At 39.9% G+C, this 20,553-nt stretch overlaps 1 protein-coding gene across 5 annotated transcripts in view; it reads left to right on the forward strand.

Moving 5' to 3' along the window:
- Positions 1-20,553, forward strand: part of ESR1 (estrogen receptor 1) — a 409,016-nt gene that overhangs the window by 222,382 nt on the left and 166,081 nt on the right. The window lies entirely within an intron of this gene.

A 20,553-nucleotide genomic window follows, 5' to 3' on the forward strand; every position in this document is an offset into this window, starting at 1 on the left:
CATGATGTACTCTGCATAGAAGTTAAATAAGCAGGGTGACAATATATAGCCTTGACGGACTCCTTTTCGTGTTTGGAACCAGTCTGTTGTTCCATGTCCAGTTCTAACTGTTGCTTCCTGACCTGCATATAGGTTTCTCAAGAGGCAGGTCAGGTGGTCTGGTATTCCCATCTCTTTCAGAATTTTCCACAGTTTATTGTGATCCATACAGTCAAAGGCTTTGGTGTAGTCAATAAAACAGAAATAGATGTTTTTCTGGAACTCTCTTGCTTTTTCGATGATCCAGCAGATGTTGGCAATTTGATCTCTGGTTCCTCTGCCTTTTCTAAAACCAGCTTGAACATCTGGAAGTTCACTGTTCACATATTGCTGAAGCCTGGCTTGGAGAATTTTGAGCATTACTTTACTAGCATGTGAGATAAATGCAATTATGCGGTAGTTTGAGCATTCCTTGGCATTGCCTTTCTTTGGAATTGGAATGAAAACTGACCTTTTCCAGTCCTGTGGCCACTGCTGAGTTTTCCAAATTTGCTGGCATATTGAGTGCAGCACTTTCACAGCATCATCTTTCAGGATTTTAAAGAGCTCCACTGGAATTCCATCACCTCCACTAGCTTTGTTCGTAATGATGCTTTCTAAGGCCCACTTGACTTCACATTCCAGGATGTCTGGCTCTAGGTGAGTGATCACACCATCTTGATTTTCTGGGTCATGAAACTCTTTTTTGTACAGTTCTTCTGTGTATTCTTGCCACCTTAATATCTTAATATCTTCTGCTTCTGTTAGGTCCATACCATTTCTGTCCTTTATTGAGCCCATCTTTTCATGAAATGTTCCCTTGGTATCTCTAATTTTCTTGAAGAGATCTCTAGTCTTTCCCATTCTGTTGTTTTCCTCTATTTCTTTGCATTGATCGCTGAAGAAGGCTTTATCTCTTCTTGCTATTCTTTGGAACTCTGCATTCAGATGCTTATATCTTTCCTTTTCTCCTTTGCTTTTTGCTTGTCTTCTTTTCACAGCTATTTGTAAGGCCTCCTCAAACAGCAATTTGTCTTTTTTGCATTTCTTTTCCATGGGGATGGTCTTGATCCCTGTCTCCTGTACAATGTCACGAACCTCAATCCATAGTTCATCAGGCACTCTATCTATCAGATCTAGTCCCTTAAATCTGTTTCTCACTTCCACTGTATAATCATAAGGGATTTGATTTAGGTCATACCTGAATGGTCTAGTGGTCTTCCCTACTTTCTGGAATCAAGATTGCCTGGAGAAGTATCAATAACCTCAGATATGCAGATGACACCACCCTTATGGCAGAAAGTGAAGAGGAACTAAAAAGCTTCTTGATGAAAGTGAAAAAGGAGAGTGAAAAAGTTGGCTTAAAGCTCTACATTCAGAAAACAAAGATCATGGCATCTGGTCCCATCACTTCATGGGAAATAGATGGGCAAACAGTGGAAACAGAGTCAGACTTTATTTTTTTGGGCTCCAAAATCACTGCAGATGGTGATTGCAGCCATTAAATTAAAAGACGCTTACTCCTTGGAAGGAAAGTTATGACCAACCTAGACAGCATATTGAAAAGCAGAGACATTACTTTGCTGTCCGTCTAGTCAAGGCTATGGTTTTTCCATTGGTCATGTATGGATGTGAGAGTTGGACTGTGAAGAAAGTTGAGTGCCGAAGAATTGATGCTTTTGAGCTGTGGTGTTGGAAAACACTCTTGAGAGTCCCTTGGACTGCAAGGAGATCCAACCAGTCCATTCTAAAGGAGATCAGCCCTGGGTGTCCTTTGGAAGGAATGACGCTAAAGCTGAGACTCCAGTACTTTGGCCACCTCATGCGAAGAGTTGACTCATTGGAAAAGACTCTGATGCTGGGGGCAGGGGGGGTTGGGGGCAGGAGGAAAAGGGGACGACAGAGGATGAGATGGCTGGATGGCATCACCGACTCAATAGACGTGAGTCTGAGTGAAGTCCGGGAGTTGGTGATGGACAGGGAGGCCTGGCATGCTGCGATTCATGGCGTCACAAAGAGTTGGACACGACTGAGCGACTGAACTGAACAAGTTGAAGCTGGTTGTGGGATCAGGGAAGAGGACTAACTGAGGCTGGAAGATAGGACCTAGAGTGCCTTGGGCCAGGGCACAGTGGAGGGGTAAGGAAAGCTACATAGGTTTCAGGAAGTGGATGTCAGTCCAGGCACTGTATTTAGTGGGCGAAGCAAAGAAAAGTGAGTTCAGCCACCAGGAATGTTTTCAGATGGAGTCATGGCATAAGCTGATGTCAGGTCTGCCTGTAAGGAAGATAGCCATGGCAGGTAAGGGCCAAGGTCCATGCTGGAAGATGCGCTGGCAGGTGGCAAAAATGTTTCCCCAGCCACCACTGAGTTCAGGGCTGAGGCTCGCTTCTGAAATGCTTGGGCAGAAGCCTGACATCTAGAATGTGATCAATCAAACCACCAGGGAGTAATGTAAGTGAGGAATAGAGGACGTTTGGTGAACTATACACCTATCTTCTAAGGTCTTGGATGTGGATGTGGAATATATGCTGCTCTGTGTCTGGGAGCCTGATTTCACCACAAGCTTCACCAGACTGGCAGGTAGAAGTTCTGACGCACTATCTCTGCCTGCAGTGGCTGGCTCGGGGCCAGGGAGAAACTGAACTGTAGGTGTGGGCCACAAACAAATCCAGCTGTGAGATGCTATGGAGGAGGAGACAGAGGACAAGAGAAGGGGTTGTGACCAGGTGTCATGACTGCAGAAACTAGGTGGAGAGAATGTTCCATTGGCAGTAACATCCTTTTCATCTCTGACATAGTTCCCAAAGGATTTCATGCAGACTGTTCAGGTATAAATTTCTGCAAAGATGGAAATGTTCAGTTCTGTCCATTTTGGTAGTCACTAGCTACATGTAGGGGCTTCCCTGGTGGCTCAGACCATAAAGAATCTTCCTGCAATGCAGAAGACCCCTGTTTGATCCCTGGGTTGGGAAGATCCCCTGGAGAAGGAAATGCTACACTTTCCAGTATTTTTGCCTAGGAAATCCCATGGACAGAGGAGCCTGGCGAGCTACAGTCCATGGGGTTGCAAAGAGTCAGACACAACTGAGTGAGCAACACATTAGCACACAGCTGAATGTAGCTGTTGAGTACTTGAAATGTTGCTAGCATGACTGAGGAACTTTTTAATTCAAGTTCAGTGTAGAGGGCAACATGTAGCTAGGGCTGCTGGATTGGACAGAGCAGAGTTAGATGCTAGGGTAAGTAGTAACAAACCCTATACTTAGAAGAGCAAACTGATAATTATAAATAAATGAGCAGGGCAAAGCCCAAATGGTTCTTTCCCTTTGGCCTTGGCTGTGCACCCAACCCCAAATAAGTAGCATTCATTTAAAAAATTTTTAGACTGTAAACTCATCTGTCTATAGTGATCAAATTCATCTTGTGGAGATTCTGCACAGAGAAGGTATTGAATTCATTTTCTAGACCTGTATTGTACCACAGTTGGTCTTTCTGTAATATGGTGATTAAAAATCATATTGGTATTTATCATAAGCAATAGGTAGTTAATGTATCAATTTCCAGATATTCCTGTCCAGTGGTATAGTCATTTTCCAAGTAGTTTCCGGAGCAGACAACTCAAATCTATTCAAGTACAGGAAGAAAATAATGTTTTTTTTTTGTTCTCATTGCTGCTGCTGCTAAGTCGCTTCAGTTGTGTCTGACTCTGTGCGACCCCATAGGCGGCAGCCCACCAGGCTTCTCTGTCCCTGGGATTCTCCAGGAAAGAATACTGGAATGGGTTGCCATTTCCTTCTCCATTGGTGTCCAATTGGTCTCATTAAGAAACTTGTATTTCAGCTTGTATGTTTTAGTCCCACAATATGTTAGTACAGTGGTATGTGCCTGCCTGCTCAGTCGTGTCCAACTCTGCGATCCCATGGACTGTAGCCCCCCAGGCTTTTCTGTCCATGGGATTTCACAGGCAAGAATACTGGAACCAGTTGCTATTTCCTCTTCCAGGGGATCTTCCTGACTCAGGAATCGAACCCGAATCTTCTGTGTCTCTGTAATTAAAATATATACATCCATTAGGGCTGCTTGCTCAAGTATTTTTTTCCTAATAGAGATATGTGGTCAAAAAAATACACAGCTCTCTGCTCAACAGTATATCCTACAGACAAAACTAGTCCTGAGGCTAAACAATATGATTGAATATTGTTTAGGATCCATATTGCTGGATCCTAAACTCAGATATTTTGATAACAGAGTAACAGGGAAAGTATAGTTATGGAAAGCTTTTCTTTATAGGTTTTTCAATAACTCTGTTAACCAATTCCCTGATAGCTCAGTTGGTAAATAATCCACCTGCAATGCAGGAGACCCCAGTTTGATTCCTGGGTCCGGAAGATCCTCTAGAGAAGGGATAGGCTACCCACTCTAGTAATCTGGCCTGGAGAATTCTGTGGACTGTGTAGTCCATGGGGTTGAAATAATTGGACACGACTGAGCGACTTTCACTTCAATATTAACCGATTCACTTATTTTAAGTTTCATAGCTCTTTTATGCTCAGTGAACTTTCCTGTTTCTTCCCATGTCTGTATCTCTCCAAGGTTTCATTTCCTGTATCTTTATAGTGACCTCTAACAATATCTGAAAATCAATCAGAGGCTTTAAAATTGTTTCATCTCACTTTATAACCTGCTCTGACTTGGAAAGGACCTCTGTCACAGCTGCCTCCACAAGTGGTGTAAAATGAATACAGTGTCACAAACTAGTCCTGGGAGCATCTTCTTCCTTAAGCACAGGTATCATTCTGATTTTGAGATAGCAATCTGTGCTTCTACTGCCTCTTTCCAAACCAATTAGGTGAGACACTCTGAGAGAGGCTACCAGAATTGTTTTCAAAACTCCCCACGTGATTCTAATACATGCTGTTTGTTTTCCTCTAGCACTGTTAAGCACCATCAGATATTGCATAGTTTTTGCACACGTGTTTACTGCGGAACCCAATAGTTACCCACTAATCACTTGTGGCCATCTAAACTTTGATGAATTAAAATTAAATAATATTACAAATACCACTCCTCAGTTGCACCAGCCACATTCATGAGTGGCTAGTGGCTACCATATTGTCCAGCCCAGCAACATAACATTTCCATTATCACAGAGAAGTCCACTGAGTGAAGTTACCAACTGGGAAATGTCAGATTGGAGAAGTGAAGGAGGGAGCATACGATGCAATAGAAACACCAACCTTTCTGGGTGGTTGGTAGATGCTGGATCTTATACTACATTTGGAGCTTAGTTTATGAATCCCTTAATTTTTAGATTCAGTTGAAATGAGTTTTAGTTAATTTAAGTGAAGTACTGGTTTGATTTTATATGATTTGCTTAGCCTTGGAATTGGAAGTTTTAGTCACTCGGTCGTGTCTGACTGTTAGCGACCCTATGGGCTCACCAGGCTCTTCGGTCCATGGACTTCTCCAGCCAAGAATACTGGAGTGGGTATCCATTCCCTTCTTTCTCCGGGGGATTTTCCTGACCCAGGGATTGAACCTGTGTCTCTTGCATTGCAGGCAGACTCTTTACCATGTGAGCTACCAGGGATTCCAGTTGCTTAGCCTATCTTTGTTTAACTTATCTCCCTTGTTAGAGTGCTTTTAGCAGCATCTCAGTTAATCCCTGTCTCAGTTTTTGTTGCGTGTGTCATTTAGAAACAGTTGAATCACAGAAGTTATCCCCTCTGAAAGCTGGTGAAAATAGCCCCAAGGTTTCTAATCCCACCAAAGGAAAATATGGTGCCAGTCACTGCCTTGTACTGTGACATTTGTGAAATCTAGGGATGGATTACTTGAAATCCCAATTTCAAATTACTTGAAATCCTATTCATGACCCGATGCTTCTATTCACACCATTGTGTAGATTTTCACCAGTATCTTGTGTTTCACTTTGTATACCCTCCTGCTGTTTCGGACACTTTCAAAAAGTCCCTTCCTTGCATATAAACAGAACACATCAGTCCATTAATGGAGCTCATTATGCTCATTTGTCTTTGCCAAGAACTCTTGGAAATGATCGCAAATGACTATGTAATTATAATTAAGATCGCAGAGATGCATTCACTTTATTTTTAACAAGTTCATTCTGTTAAGTTTCACCCTATTTCAAATAATGACATTTGCTGGTACAAAGAAGAATTATTAAAATAACAGTTTAACTCATATTTTTGGTGGATAAGCTGGTTATTATATTTGATAATTGTAATGAGTAGCTGATAGCATGTAGGTAATAAATCGAGGGAGTTTATTCTCTTAGAATACCTATGAACAGCTTCTTCTGATAGGACCTGGTAACCTAAGTGATCTCTTTTTCCCATTTTTATCCACTTATCTTCAGTTTTAATTTTGTTCTCTCAAAGACGGCTGAGTCCTTCCAGTGTGATATTTTAGAAATTGTAACACTGTGAATAAGAATAACATATATCAGATCTTCTTTTCACTTACTGAGCTAAAAATTATAAGCATCACTCAATTACCAGAAAATTCTTTTAACAATCAGGTCCTTAGTTCAAAAATGATTCCTTTTTAAAAGTTGTGATAATCTTGTAATTTTCAAAGTAGCATCTTTAGAAACCCCCCATCTGCCCATTATTCTCCTTGTTTCCATTTAGGATATTTCATCAAAACTTAAATTTTTCTTTCTCCTGCTGCATGTGGTCTTTATGTGCTTTCACTGTGAAAAAATAAAATCTTTAGTTTCAGGAGCTCTGTGTTCTATTCCTTCACTTTAAAATCATGGGAAAAATAACTGTCATTTCCTTATCCCTGTCTTCAATTCCCTCATCATTTTCAAAGAGCCAATTTTCTCTCTTTTTTTCCTGTCTACTTTAAGGAACTTTTTGCTTTGCTCCATTCTCTGCAATTCAGGGCTCACAATTTCTTTGAGCTTCTCAGATTATCCTTTGTCCTTCCTTGTGTATACTTTTTTTTTAATTAAAAAAATCCCTTCAACCTTCTTTGGACTTCATCATATGTACATTGCCATATTGAAAATTCATCTGCTTATTGACCAAAATTAACTTTCTGTCCTGCTTAATCATATTGGATGTGTATCTTCCAATATGAGTTAAAAAATCATCGTGTATCATGAAAGAATTTTCTGGCATATTCATATTATTGCATAATATGCAATGAAGTCAAAGTAAAATAACTCATAATGAATATTCTATCAAGAAACAATCATCGGAATCTGCATATCCTGAGGACTGAATCAACAAGCCCATAAGACAAATCATCATGACATTTGACAAATCATAGCAGTATTGGGGATGGTATAATGAGACTCTAATGCTGAAAAAGGTTGAAGGCAGGAGAAGAAGGGGATGACAGAGGACAAGATGGTTGGATGGCATTACCAATTCAATGGACGTGAGTTTGAGTGAGCTCTGGGAGATGATGAGGCACAGAGAGGCCTGGCATGCTGCAGTCCATGGGATCACAAAGAGTTGGACATGACTGAGTGACTAAATAACAACAATAGTGAGTAAAAGGACATGGACATTGAGATGAACAGTCTTGAGTTCTAATTTTTTGTCAGTTCCTAATTGTGTGCCTTTGGGTAAAGCCATCATTACCTCCCTGAGCTCTTTCATTTGTAAAATCAGAATTAATATCTCAGATGCTCCAATGTGTATCTGAGTGCTGTGTAAAATGTCCTCCAGAGAACATAGTATAATTGCCCTCTGTAATGATAATTCTCTTCCTTCCAGAAAATGGACACTTCTGTTTCGAAATCAGGATAGGTGAACTTCAGCCTAGATAAAACCATTTCATTGTCATGACTTCCCTGGTGGCTCAGATGGTAAAGCTTCTACGTAAAATGCGGGAGACTCAGGTTCAATCCCTGGGTTGGGAAGATCTCCTGAAGAAGGAAATGGCAACCCACTCCAGTATTCTTGCCTGGAAAATCCCATGGACAGAGGAGCCTGGTAGGCTACAGTCCAAGGGGTTGCAAACAGACACGACTGAGCGACTTCACTTTGACTTTCATTGTGTAAATGTACTACAGGAGTAGCTACACTCCCTTTCATCTACCAGCTAAAGCCTTGGTATCAGCTCTTAAGAAAGTATTAGATGGAATATCCCATATGATCAAATCTCAAATAAATATTCTTTCTAGTTTTAAAAGTATCTCTTATTCAAGTTACGAAGCATGTCTATCACCTGACTTGAAACAAGTTCTTCTACTTTTTCTCTAGTCAGACCATACAGGCAGTCATCACTACCTTAATGGTTTGTTGTTGGTTCTACCTTAATGGTTTGTTGTTGTTCTCCCTTCACTACCTCCTGGAGTTTGCTCAAACTCATGTCTATTGAACTGGTGATGTTATCCAACTATCATCATCCTCTGTCGCTCCCTTCTCCTCCTGTCTTTAATCTTTCCCAGAGTCAGGGTCTTTTCCAATGAGTCGGTTCTTTGCATCAGGTGGCCAAAGTATTGGAACTTCAACTTCAGCATCAATCCTTCCCATGAATATTCAGGACTGATTTCCTTTAGGACTGACTGATTTAATCTCCTCCAGCACCACAATTCTAAAGCATCAGTTCTTCAGAGTGCAACCTTCTTTATGGTCCAGCTCTCACATCTGTACACGACTACAGGGAAAACCATTGCTTTGACTATACATACCTCTGTCGGCTAAGTGATACCTCTACTTTTTAATACCCTATCTAGCTTTGTCATAGCTTTCCTTAGTTCCTTTCAAGGAACTTAATGATTATGTAAGCCTTTTCTGGAAGGCTGGAGGCCCTAGCCATGATATTTCCATGATAGACCTAAAAGTCCACGTGTTCAATTTTGATAACTTCTTTCTTAACTGAATCAAAGCCCTGCCAGCTTAAATAGGATAACTTCAGATTGTTTACTGAAAATTCTGGAATCACAATAAAAATATATTCACATATACTATAACCATTTCCAAAAGTAGAGTAAGCTTGAAAGAAGTATACACTTATCAGTTGTCAAGAATCAAAGAATTTGATGAAGTTGATTGTCTGTGTGGCACTACCCTTCATGAGAAAGAGCAGAAGTCCCCCTGTGTTCCCTCCGAAAGGGACAATATGCTTCTGGAGAAGCCCTTTCCTTACTGAGAAAGCTTGGAAATCTTCTATTAATTTTTCACCTATATCTTCCTTTGAAATATATCCCGATTACCTATAGTATCTTGAGCTACAAATAGTGCCTAGGAACTTTTCTCTGAAGTTGCAGCAGTAGGGTTTTTTTTTTTTCCCCAATTTGGGCTACAATCTTCATTCTGATGCTCAACCCTTTATCCTTTATAAAAACTTTTAATTTGTGCTAACCATGGGCAAAAGGACTGGTGTTTAGAAATGATACAAGTGCAAATATGGACAAGGCCAGGGAACTGCCTAACTGTCCTCACAAAGTGTCAGGACTTCAAAGAATCACATGATGAAATGGACCTCGTTCTACAAGTTAGATTTATGATGGTTCTGTTAACCATGCTTGATGAATTATCCAAGTCTTCAGCTCTTTGTACAGATTTTTTTTTTTTTTAAGTTTGCACATGTATCTTATCTGGGTTTAAGAGTCTTTTGGCCAGCTTATTTTGGAATTTCTTCTACTATCCCAACTACTAAGTTTTTGCATTCTAACTGAGGACTTCATTCTTTTTCTCTCTCTTCTTCTATTCCCAGCTGTGAAAATCTAGGTTATGTAGGAAACCAATAGTTATGCCAGGTTGCTAAGTATCTTCCCACTGAAGGACAAGTATTCTGGAGAAGCATATATTTAGCATTTGATAGTTGATAAACAAGCTTGCTTAAGATATTTTCAATAGAATTTCAGCTCTGGCAATTGAAAGCAAAGGATACAGTTGATATTTGGTGAAGCAAACAGATGTGAACACACTTCCTGCATCGAGATGCATTAATTTTTTCCCCTGAAAAGTGGATAAGAGCTTGTGAGAGTAAATAATAGAATTCAAATCATATGGGGCAAAGTATTTTATATTCAGGAATAAATCACAGCAAAATAAATTTGTTACTTTGTTTGGATTGAATGCTGCTGCTGCTGTCACTTTAGTCATGTCCGACTGTGCGACCCCATAGACAGCAGCCCACCAGGCTCCCCTGTCCCTGGGATTCTCCAGGCAAGAACACTGGAGTGGGTTGCCATTTCCTTCTCCAATGAATGAAAGTGAAAAGTGCAAGTGAAGTTGCTCAGTCATGTCTGACTCTTTGTGACCCCATGGACTGCAGCCTACCAGGCTCCTCTGCCCAGGGGATTTTCCAGGCAAGAGTACTGGAGTGTGGATTGAATGAAGAGTTGCTAATACTGAAATACAGTCTAAGAAAAGGAAAATGGAGATTCTATAGAGGAGAGCCTGACCCGGGATGATGCTTCTACCCTCAGTGGAACGTTGTCTTCTTTGAAAGGCTTTGGTTCGGGTCAGTACATGAGACATTCATTGATCATTACCTAGGAAAGCTAGTTTATTTACAAGGCACAGAGTTAAGTCTGGTGGGAAATACAAAGAACTAGGTACAGTCCTTATCATTAAGAAGCTTTCAACTTGTGGCATGTTTCAGAGAGAGAGACTTCTGGCTTTGGGCAGTAAGCACCTCCTTTGGCTTAAGTATGGTGAGAAAGAATTGCTCCTGTTATACCAGTGATAAGAAATAAATATTTCCTTTTGCTATTGTTCAGTCACTAAGTTGTGTCCAATTCTTTATGACTTCATAGACTGCAGGACACCAAGCTCCTCTGTCCTTCACTATCTCCTGGAATTTGTTCCAGTTCATGTCCTTTTGCTGAGCTCTCTATTAATGTGGTGGTAGAATTTTGTGATCCTTAAGGCTGCTGATAATTCTGTTGTCTCCTCCTCTAACATTAGTACTTGTTCAGATCAATATTTTAGGAAAGGACCCCAAGTGCTATCTGTTAGTTACCAGGTTAAGTAATAAATTCATCATTTAGGATATATTTGTTCAGTTCAATCACTCAGTCGAGTCTGACTCTTTGCAACCCCATGGATTGCAGCACACCAGGCTTCTCTGTCCATCATCAATTCCTGGAGTTTACTCAAACTCATGTCCATTGAGTCGGTGATGCCATCCAACCATCGCATCCTCTGTCGTCCCCTTCTCCTCCCACCTTCAATTGTTCCCAGCATCAGCGTCTTTTCAAATGAGTCAGTTCTTCGAATCAGGTGGCCAAAGTATTGGAGCTTCAGCATCAATCCTTCCAGTGAATATTCAGGACTGATTTCCTTTAGGATAGACTGGTTGGATTTCCTTGCTGTCCAAGGGACTCTCAAGAGTCTTCTCCAACAGCACAGTTCAAAAGCATCAATTCTTTGGTGCTCAGCCTTCTTTATAGTCCAACTGTCACATCCATACATCACTACTGGAAAAACCATAGCTTTGACTATACAGACCTTTGTTGGCAAAGTAATGTCTCTGCTTTTGAATATGCTGTCTAGGTTGGCCATAACTTTCCTTCCAAGGAGCAAGCGTCTTTTAATTTCATGGCTGCAGTCACCATCTGCAGTGATTTTGGAGCACAAGAAAATTAAGTCTGCCACTGTTAACATTGTTTCCCCATATATTTGCCATGAAGTGATGAATGTTGAGTTTTATGCCAACTTTTTCACTCTTCTCTTTCACCCTCATCAAGAGGCTCTTTAGTTCTTCACTTTCTGCTATAAGGGTGATGTCATCTGCATATCTGAGTTATTGATTGATATTTCTCCCAGCAATCTTGATTCCAGTTTGTGCTTCATCCATTCTGGCATTTCTCATGATGTGCTCTGCATTTAAGTGAAATAAGCAGGGTGACAATATACAGCCTTGACGGACTCCTTTTCCTATTTGGAACCAGTCTGTTGTTCCATGTCCAGTTCTAACTGTTGCTTCCTGACCTGCATACAGATTTCTCAAAAGGCAGGTCAGGTGGTCTGGTATTCCCATCTCTTGAAGAATTTTCCACAGTTTATTGTGATCCACACAGTCAAAGGCGTTGGCATAGTCAATAAAGCAGAAGTAGATGTTTTTCTGGAACTCTCTTGCTTTTACCATGATCCAGTGGATGTTGGCAATTTGATCTCTGGTTCCTCTGCCTTTTCTAAATCCAGCTTGAACATCTGGAAGTTCACAGTTCACGTACTGTTGAAGCCTGGCTTGGAGAATTTTGAGCATCACTTTGCTAGCTCAATTTTGAGCTCACTTTGTGAGGTGGTTTGAGCATTCTTTGGCATCCTTTCTTTGGGATTGGAATGAAAACTGATGTTTTCCGGTCCTGGAAACTGCTGAGTTTTCCAAATTTGCTGACATATTGAGTGCAGCACTTTCACAGCATCACATTTTAGGATTTGCAATAGCTCAACTGGAACTCTATCGCCTCCACTAGCTTTGTTCATAGTGATGCTTCCTAAGGCATCACCAGTCTATGCCCAACCAGTAATGCTGAAGAAGCTGAAGTTGAACAGTTCTATGAAGACCTATAAGACCTTCTAGAACTAACACCCTAAAAAGATGTCCTTTTCATTATAAGGGACTGGAATGCAAAAGTAGAAAGTCAAGAGATACCTAGAGTAACAGGCAAATTTGGCCTTGGAGTACAGATGAAGCAGGGCAAAGGCTAACAGAGTTTTGCCAAAAGAATGCATTGGTCATAGCAAATACTCTCTTTCAACAACACAATAGTAGACTCTACACATGGACATTACCAGATGGTGAATACTGAAATCAGATTGATTATATTCTTTGCAGCAAAAGATAGAGAAACTCTATACAGTCGGCAAAAACAAGACCAGGAGCTGAGCTATGGCTCAGATCATGAACTCCTTATTGACAAATTCAGACTTAAATGGAAGGAAGTAGGGAAAACCATTAGACCATTCAGGTATGACCTAAGTTAAATCCCTTATGATTATACAGTGGAAGTGACAAATAGATTCAAGGGATTAGATCTGATAGAGTGCCTGATGAACTATGGATGGAGGTTCATGACATTGTATAGGAAGCAGTGATCAAGACCATCCCAAGAAAAAGAAATACAAAAAGGCAAAATGGTTGTCTGAGGAGGCCTTAAAATAGCTGAGAAAAGGAGATAAGTGAAAGGCAAAGGAGAAAAGGAAAGAAATATCCATTTGAATGCAGAGTTCCAAAGAATAGCAAGAAGAGATAACGATATATTTATTATATAAATATAAATATAAATATAAATAAAAAAGCCCCTGGTTTGCCCAGCTCTGGGCTGTTTGGCGTATCAAAGATTTCCAATATTTTTAAGGTGATAGAGTTCACAAATGAGTTTATAGAAAGGAATAGACCCTTTTTAGCCTCAGGAAATATGATATGCACCCACTGGAGGATTTGTGAAATCACCAGTGAGGGTGAACTAGTTTGTTGATCCAATCGTAGGATTGTTGTAAGATGACTGTCCCACTGGCAAGCACTTCTTGTCCAAGAGAATGTAGTTGGGTGGTGGTGACTCAAGCGAGGCTGGGAAGACTTCCCCACGACCAAATTAAAGACAACGGGAACTCTACTTGTACCCAGCTCTGCACAGATCAGCATGAGACAGAGGACACCTATGGGGGAGGTGGGGAGACAAATTGTTTCTTTTTACAAGTTGAAGAAGGAAAACTGCAGGTCTGAGTAGCAGCCCTGCTAAGAAATGGGAGAAAAGCAAAGAGCTTCACAGGCTAAACTTTGGTGTCTTATTTATTCCTCTTGGCTACAGAATGCCTGCCAGCAGGAGACTCATCACTAAGATATTACAGGGAAATGAAGCCAGGCAAGAAAAATATGTATTGCTTTTCTCCTCACCCCATAAATTTTGTTATTAATAAATCAGATTCTTATAGAACAGCCTGCCACAGCTGTCTGTCTAGAAACAAGGTTTTATTAGCTGCATTTTTATTAAAATACACAGTAGTTTTATGGGTGAACGTTATGCTTTTAAGTCAAAATGGATGTCATTGAGAACACATGTGATCGGGACTTTCTCCATACACTTGGTTTTGTGGCTGGGATAAGGCAGCGTGATTTGACGTGCAACGAAACGTATGGCAACCTTGATTGACTTCCCTTTCTTGGCAGTCTCTGCCTAGACCTTTGGGAAAATTCCAAAACAGTGCAATTCTTATATGAGGGCTACCTCTCTGGTCACTCCAGCTTCCAAAAGGGACATTTTTAAATCAATTCTACAACATGTCAGAGCAGGAAAAATGCAATCCATTTTTAAGTTCAATTTCATCAAAGTAAATTTGATAAATTGTCAAATATCATCAAAGCCAGTTATGGTTTTCCAAGATGATTTGGTGAAGAGGGAGACATACTCTCTCCCCACTTGCTTTGCAGGAGGATTCCTTGTAAAAACAGTAGCATGTATGGGTTTTGTTTTCCAGATTGTAAATGTAAATACATGGTAATTGCAGAGAAGAATCACAGTGTACTTCTACCGTTGGTGTTTGTGAAGTGCTTTTCAGGCAGACAGCTCCAGCTTAACAGGGCAAAAACGTGTGTTGTTGTAAACTTCTGGGCACACACTCTGCAATGGAGCAGGCATGACCAGGCAGGGCTGACAGCATATTAATTAAGTTTTCTTCCATCGTAGAGCTGCAGCTGCTCCCTTCCGTCATTGCTGAGTCCTTACTGTCATAGCAGAGAAGAACCTCGCTCTATGGGACCTGGGAAGAAGGGTGAAGACTGGGATGGGGTAGCGTGATTAACCACCATGGTGGGCTCTGATTACTCTTATGCAAATGAAATAATTAGAACAGGTACAAGTGGAGTCCTAGTTTAGAAGGAAAGGGGGGGAAATATGCTCTTTGCACCCACAGGAGGAAACACTGCTCATCTGTGCACAAGTTTACTCATCAAGGACAATTAACCCACAATAGTTAATCACCCCAAAGGAGCCTACTGTTAGTAGAACTTGCCAGTTTATTTGAATTTGGGTGCTGGCAGACAGCGCCTTGGGATACTGTGATTCCTCCTGAGTACTGCAGTTTGTTAAGTTGATAGGCCCCTGGTCTGGAAGAGAAGGACAAAATGAGTTGGTGCACAGCACTTGGGACAGTTGAGCTTAACTGGTGGTGGTGACGGTAGTATAGTGGGAAAGTTGGAATTCACTACTTTCAAGGAAAACTGAACTAATTAACCAATCTTGTCTGAGTCATGTACATAACCCTCTCTCCGCTACTGACAGAGTTATCCCAAAGTTACATAAGATAATGAAAAAAAAAACAATGTGCGGAGGAGACAGAAGAATCAAGTCATGAGCTTAGACTGATCCCTACTTACTTGTTTTATTTAGCAATTTATTTAAGACTTTTGTTACTTAAATCGATTATAGAAAGTAAGTTGCCTTAATAGAAAGACCTATTTTTAAAACTGCTATAATAAAATTGCAACAACTGATGGTGGCCAAGATGTTTTAGTATATCAAACTTGTGCTTTTAACATATTCAATGTGATTCTAGGTCATGCCAAGACTCATTTATGTATTCCACCAACACATCTATTGAAGTCTAGTGGATAATTGTCTCTAATGACAGATACAGTCTCTGCCTTCATGTGGTTTGTAATTCAGTCATCATTGCTGCTTTGTTGTGAGGGTTATATGTCTTTAACAGGAGACTCTTAGAATTTTAACTTGTGCTAACACTGAACATAACTAACTCACTCTCTCTCTCTCTCATCTCTCTCTCTCTCTTTAGAGTGAAAGTGTAGTGGCCTGAAGTGACTTAGCATAGCATAGCATAGCATAGTGGCTCAGTCATGTCCAATTCTCTGCGACCTCATGGACTGTAGCCTGCCAGGCTCCTCTGTCTGTGGAATTCTCCAGGGAAGAATACTGGAGTGGGTTGCCCTTCCCTTCTCTAGGGCATCTTCCTAACCCAAGGATTGAACCTGGGCCTCCTGCATTGCAGGCAGACTGTTTACCATCTGAACCACCTGGGAAGCCCTATGTATATTTTAGAAACAGATAAAAACTACAACAGTGTTAAATTTATGTGCCCAATTACAAAGCTTATTCTGCATCCTGAAAACTTTTTAAGCAGCAAAGATATAATCTTTGTAGTTTTATTTATTTATTTATTTTTGGATATTCTGGAATTTATTCGTAAGCTAGGCAATAAGTTACTCTCATTAACACAGATTAACACAGATCAATACCACCATAGTTTTAATTTATAGGCCAGTGTATCTGACAGCCTTAAAATTTCCTATTGATCAGCTCCATGGTCTTCTGCATGTACAATGCTATCATGAATGCAGAATTATACTTTGACTCAAGCTCTTGGGTAAGATGATTCAGCTGTCCTCCTTTAACATAGCAATCTGAATGGCAGTGACTCGTTATTCCAGACAATCAAGGGGAAGTATAAAATTAAATTTCATATGATATAAAAACTGTTCTTGCTCAGGGTTTTGCACTTGACTTTTAAAAACTAAACTTTCCACTTTAGATCAGTTGTAAATTTACAGAATGCCTGCAAAGATGGCACAGGGAGTGCTCAGATGCTCTACACCCCGTTTCCTCTTTGACTGAGGGCTTGTGTTACTGTACAGTACTTTTATCACCATGAAGAAACAACATGGATATTTTATCATTAGCTGAAGTCTGTAATTATTTAGATTTCCTAAGTGATTACCTAATACTTTTCATCTGTTCTGGGCTCCCATCAGGATACATTGTATTTCGTATTTGTGCTTTCTTAGGCTGTCCTTGGCTGTGACATGTTCTGAGACTTTGTTTTTGATTACCCTGCCCGTTTTGAGGATCACTGGTCAGATATTTTGTGGAATATCTCTCAATTTGGATTTGTCTGATGCTTTTCTCATGGTTAGACTGGGGTTAATGAGTTTTGGGGAGGGAGACCACAGATGTAAAATGCCATTGCCATCACATCATTTCAAGGGCACACACAATCAGTATGGGTTATCGCGGTTAATGTTGACACTGATCATCTGCCTCGAGGCAGGATTTGTTGGCTTTCTATACTGTAAAGTTATTATTTTCTTCACCTTTTCCAAACATTTTGCTTTGGAAGGAAGTCCCTATCTACAGCTCATACTTAAAGAACGTGGGTTATGCCTTAAGGGTATAACTTAAAAAGAGAGTACTAACATTAGTGGAGTCATCTATTCTCCATTAATTTATTTATTCAATCATGTATTTATGTTAGTGTAGATTCATGGATGTTTATGCTTTGGGGTGTAATCCACCTCATTTATTTTGCTTCTCACGTTGTTCCAGCCTTGGCACTGGCAAGTTTATGAGTTAAAAAAAGTATTCTTTTGACATATACATCATTATGCAATTTTTTTTTTATTTTTGAGCAAGTTCTTCCTTCTCTGTCACTACAAGATGGTTCAGACTCATTTTGTATATTTCCTGCTCCAGACCTAGAATAAGCCATTTTTCCATGGAGACATGGTTCTCTTATTGGGAACCAAGATCTAGGCAATAGATGTACTTGCTGTTCCTGGGAATATTGTTATTTCTAGAGCCTCTAAGCTGACAGTGTATGGAGATATATGTTTTTATACTGCCCCATGTGTATACACCTATTTATAAATATTTTATTTATGTTTTTTATGCAGCTTAACATCTGTATCTATTAAGTTCACCATTGAATACACACTGATGTCTCCAACTCTAATGAATTGTAGCATGAATCATTCTAAACTTCTCTTACCTTCCACTTCTTACTCCAACAGTATGAAACCTGGCTCTCACCTTGTGCCATTCATTTACTTCATTAATTCCAATATGCCTAACAGTGGTTTCACAGTTGTTATAACATTTAAAGGTAAAAGGAGCTATACATAAATTCCATACTCTAGTTAGTAAAGTTATAACAATTAAGGAAATTTTTATGGCCCAGAATATAGTCTGCCTTGGTGAATATTCCACTGGAGCTTGAGAATAATGTGTATTCATTTGTTAGTTGGTGGAGTCTTCTATAAATATCTATTAGATCAAGTTGATTGATAGTCTTTTTGAGGTCAATTCCATTCATATTGATTTTCTGCATACTTAATCAGTTACTGACAAGGAGATAATGATGTTTCCAACTGTAACAGTAGATTTATCTGCTTTGCTTTTCAGCTCTAACCTTATTGCCTCCCTAAAGAAGTATCTTAAAAAATGGATATGATATATGAAACATATAATATATGTTTTAAACCTTAGATATCAGGCAGTGTGGGGCAGTGTTTCATGAGAAAGGGAAATAAATGAGATTAGTCCTGCTGCTGCTCCAGCTTCCTACCTAGAGAGAAATTCAAAGCCGTAGTCAGGGAGGGGGAACTCAGGTATAATCAAACACAGAAATTAAAACATGATGGTTATCCAATGAATGACAAAGGAAAGAAAAACTATAAGAAGGAAGGAGCTAGAGCCAGTAGGCTGGGGTAGGGTCCAAGATTGACTATGGAGGAAATGAGCTTTTACTTGGGATTTGGTGGCCAATGTAAGAGGAGTAGAAATTGCTCATGGTGGTGATATTGGAAAGTATTATAACAGTGGCATGGCCCAACCCTATTTCATTAAAAAAATAAAAAGTTTGTGGGGGGATTTGTAAAGAGAGCTTGGAAAAGCGCTTTAGGATTATTTGTGGAAATACATGAGTCAGTGTCATGTTTGGTTTTATTCTGTAGGTTAGTGGCTTTTTAAATTTAAAATACAACCAGTAAACTCCTTTAAAAATAAGTTATTTCTCAAATATACATATATGCTGTTGCTGTTGCTAAGTCGCTTCAGTCGTGTCCGACTCTGTGTGACCCCATAGACAGCAGCTCACCAGGCTCCCCCATCCCTGGGATTCTCCAGGCAAGAACACTGGAGTGGGTTACCATTTCCTTCTCCAGTGCACGAAAATGAAAAGCGAAGTCGCTCAGTCGTGTCCGATTCTTCATGACCCCATGGACTGAAGCCTACCAGGCTCCTCTGCCCATGGGATTTTCCAGGCAAGAGTACTGGAGTGGGGTGCCATTGCCTTCTCCGAATATATATATATATATATATATATATATATATATATATATATATATACATACATATATATAAGCAACTGCTTTAGACTGATGGTGGGAGTGGGACAACCAGAAGCCCAACCACACTGCCTCTGATACCTGCTTAGAATTGCCAAGAGTTTTCAGAGAACAGTTAAACCACTCGAGGTTTTGAGAGCTTTCGATGGGCAATAAGAGGATATAGTATGTGTGTAAGGGAGATTAATTAACTTAAAGTTGATTTGATTGGAAGGGAGATTGAAGGTAGGCAAGGAGACAATTTAGAAGCTGCTGCATCAATCTAGGCAAAAAAGGAGAAAGGCGTGAACTAGGGTGGTGGCAGTGAAGACAGAGAGAAGGGGGGTAACAGAAGTCACCGTCCAGCTCAGTCAATGGAGGCAAAATGGGCTGCTTCCGTTGTTGGCATGCATCTTTGTAAGTCCCACAGTTGAGCAGTGGGAACCAAGGGAGTACCTGGGAGACTCTGATATCTCTCCCCATTGTTAGATATGTGAGGAAATACAGGTAGGGGTGATATGCTGGATACTAAAAGAGGAAGAGAAATAGCATTAAGCAGCTTTAAATGAACTAGGTAATTCATAGCCTCTATGTGTATCATCTTTTTGTCTTTTCATACTGTTCATGAGAGTTGGTGATGGACAGGTAAGCCTGGTCTGTTGCAGTCCATGGGATTGAAAAGAGTCAGACATGACTAAGTGACTGAACTGAACTGAAGTGTATCATTGATGGTGATATATCAATGATACACTTAGAGGCTATGATAATAATAATCTGTAATTGCATAATTCACCTGGGTTGAAATCTCTGTGATGCCCTTGGTATGACTTTGGGGCATGATAGTTACTGTAAATGTCTTTCTTCTGTTAAGTGGGGACTCTAACAGTGCCTACTTTACAGGCTTCATTCCTAGTATTTGAAAGGAAAGCATTCAAATTGATGCAGGGGAGTTTCTCTGGCTGAAGTTTCATTAGTTATTAACATTATTTAATTCTTAACTAATCACCACTTCTGTTTTCTTCAACATGTTGAGTTAGAAAGCTTTTAGCGTGTTTCTCTGTCTGGCTTTTTAATACCTCATGAATAATGTGAAATTATTGAGAAACAAAAGAAAGGTGATTATGCAAATGCTTGAAATATTTAATAATACATTAAAGTAGTCTTGGGAAATTGGAGAAATAGCTTTACTGAAGTTATAGTAGCTTTTTGTAGAGGCAGAAGGTATTAAGGAGAAAAAAGATCATTTCAGGAAAAGAAAATTTAAAAAGCAGAATGCATTAGAAGCAAATGACCTAATAAATTCAATTAAGTAATGAATATTCAGATAGCATTCATTTTCCTGAGATATAATGGCCAAGCCAAAGAGTTTAAAGAATGAAAAAAAAAGGGTGATTGAGTAAACTCTAAAGTATTAGAAGTAAGCCTTTCAAAACTCCTAGTTAGACACATTAGGACAGACATTTTTATTTTAGGGCCAGG

The sequence above is a fragment of the Bos grunniens genome, chromosome 9 (genome assembly GCF_055505025.1).
Source record: "Bos grunniens cultivar Pamir isolate PY7600 chromosome 9, Bosgru_T2T1.0, whole genome shotgun sequence".
Taxonomy (NCBI): domain Eukaryota; kingdom Metazoa; phylum Chordata; class Mammalia; order Artiodactyla; family Bovidae; genus Bos; species Bos grunniens.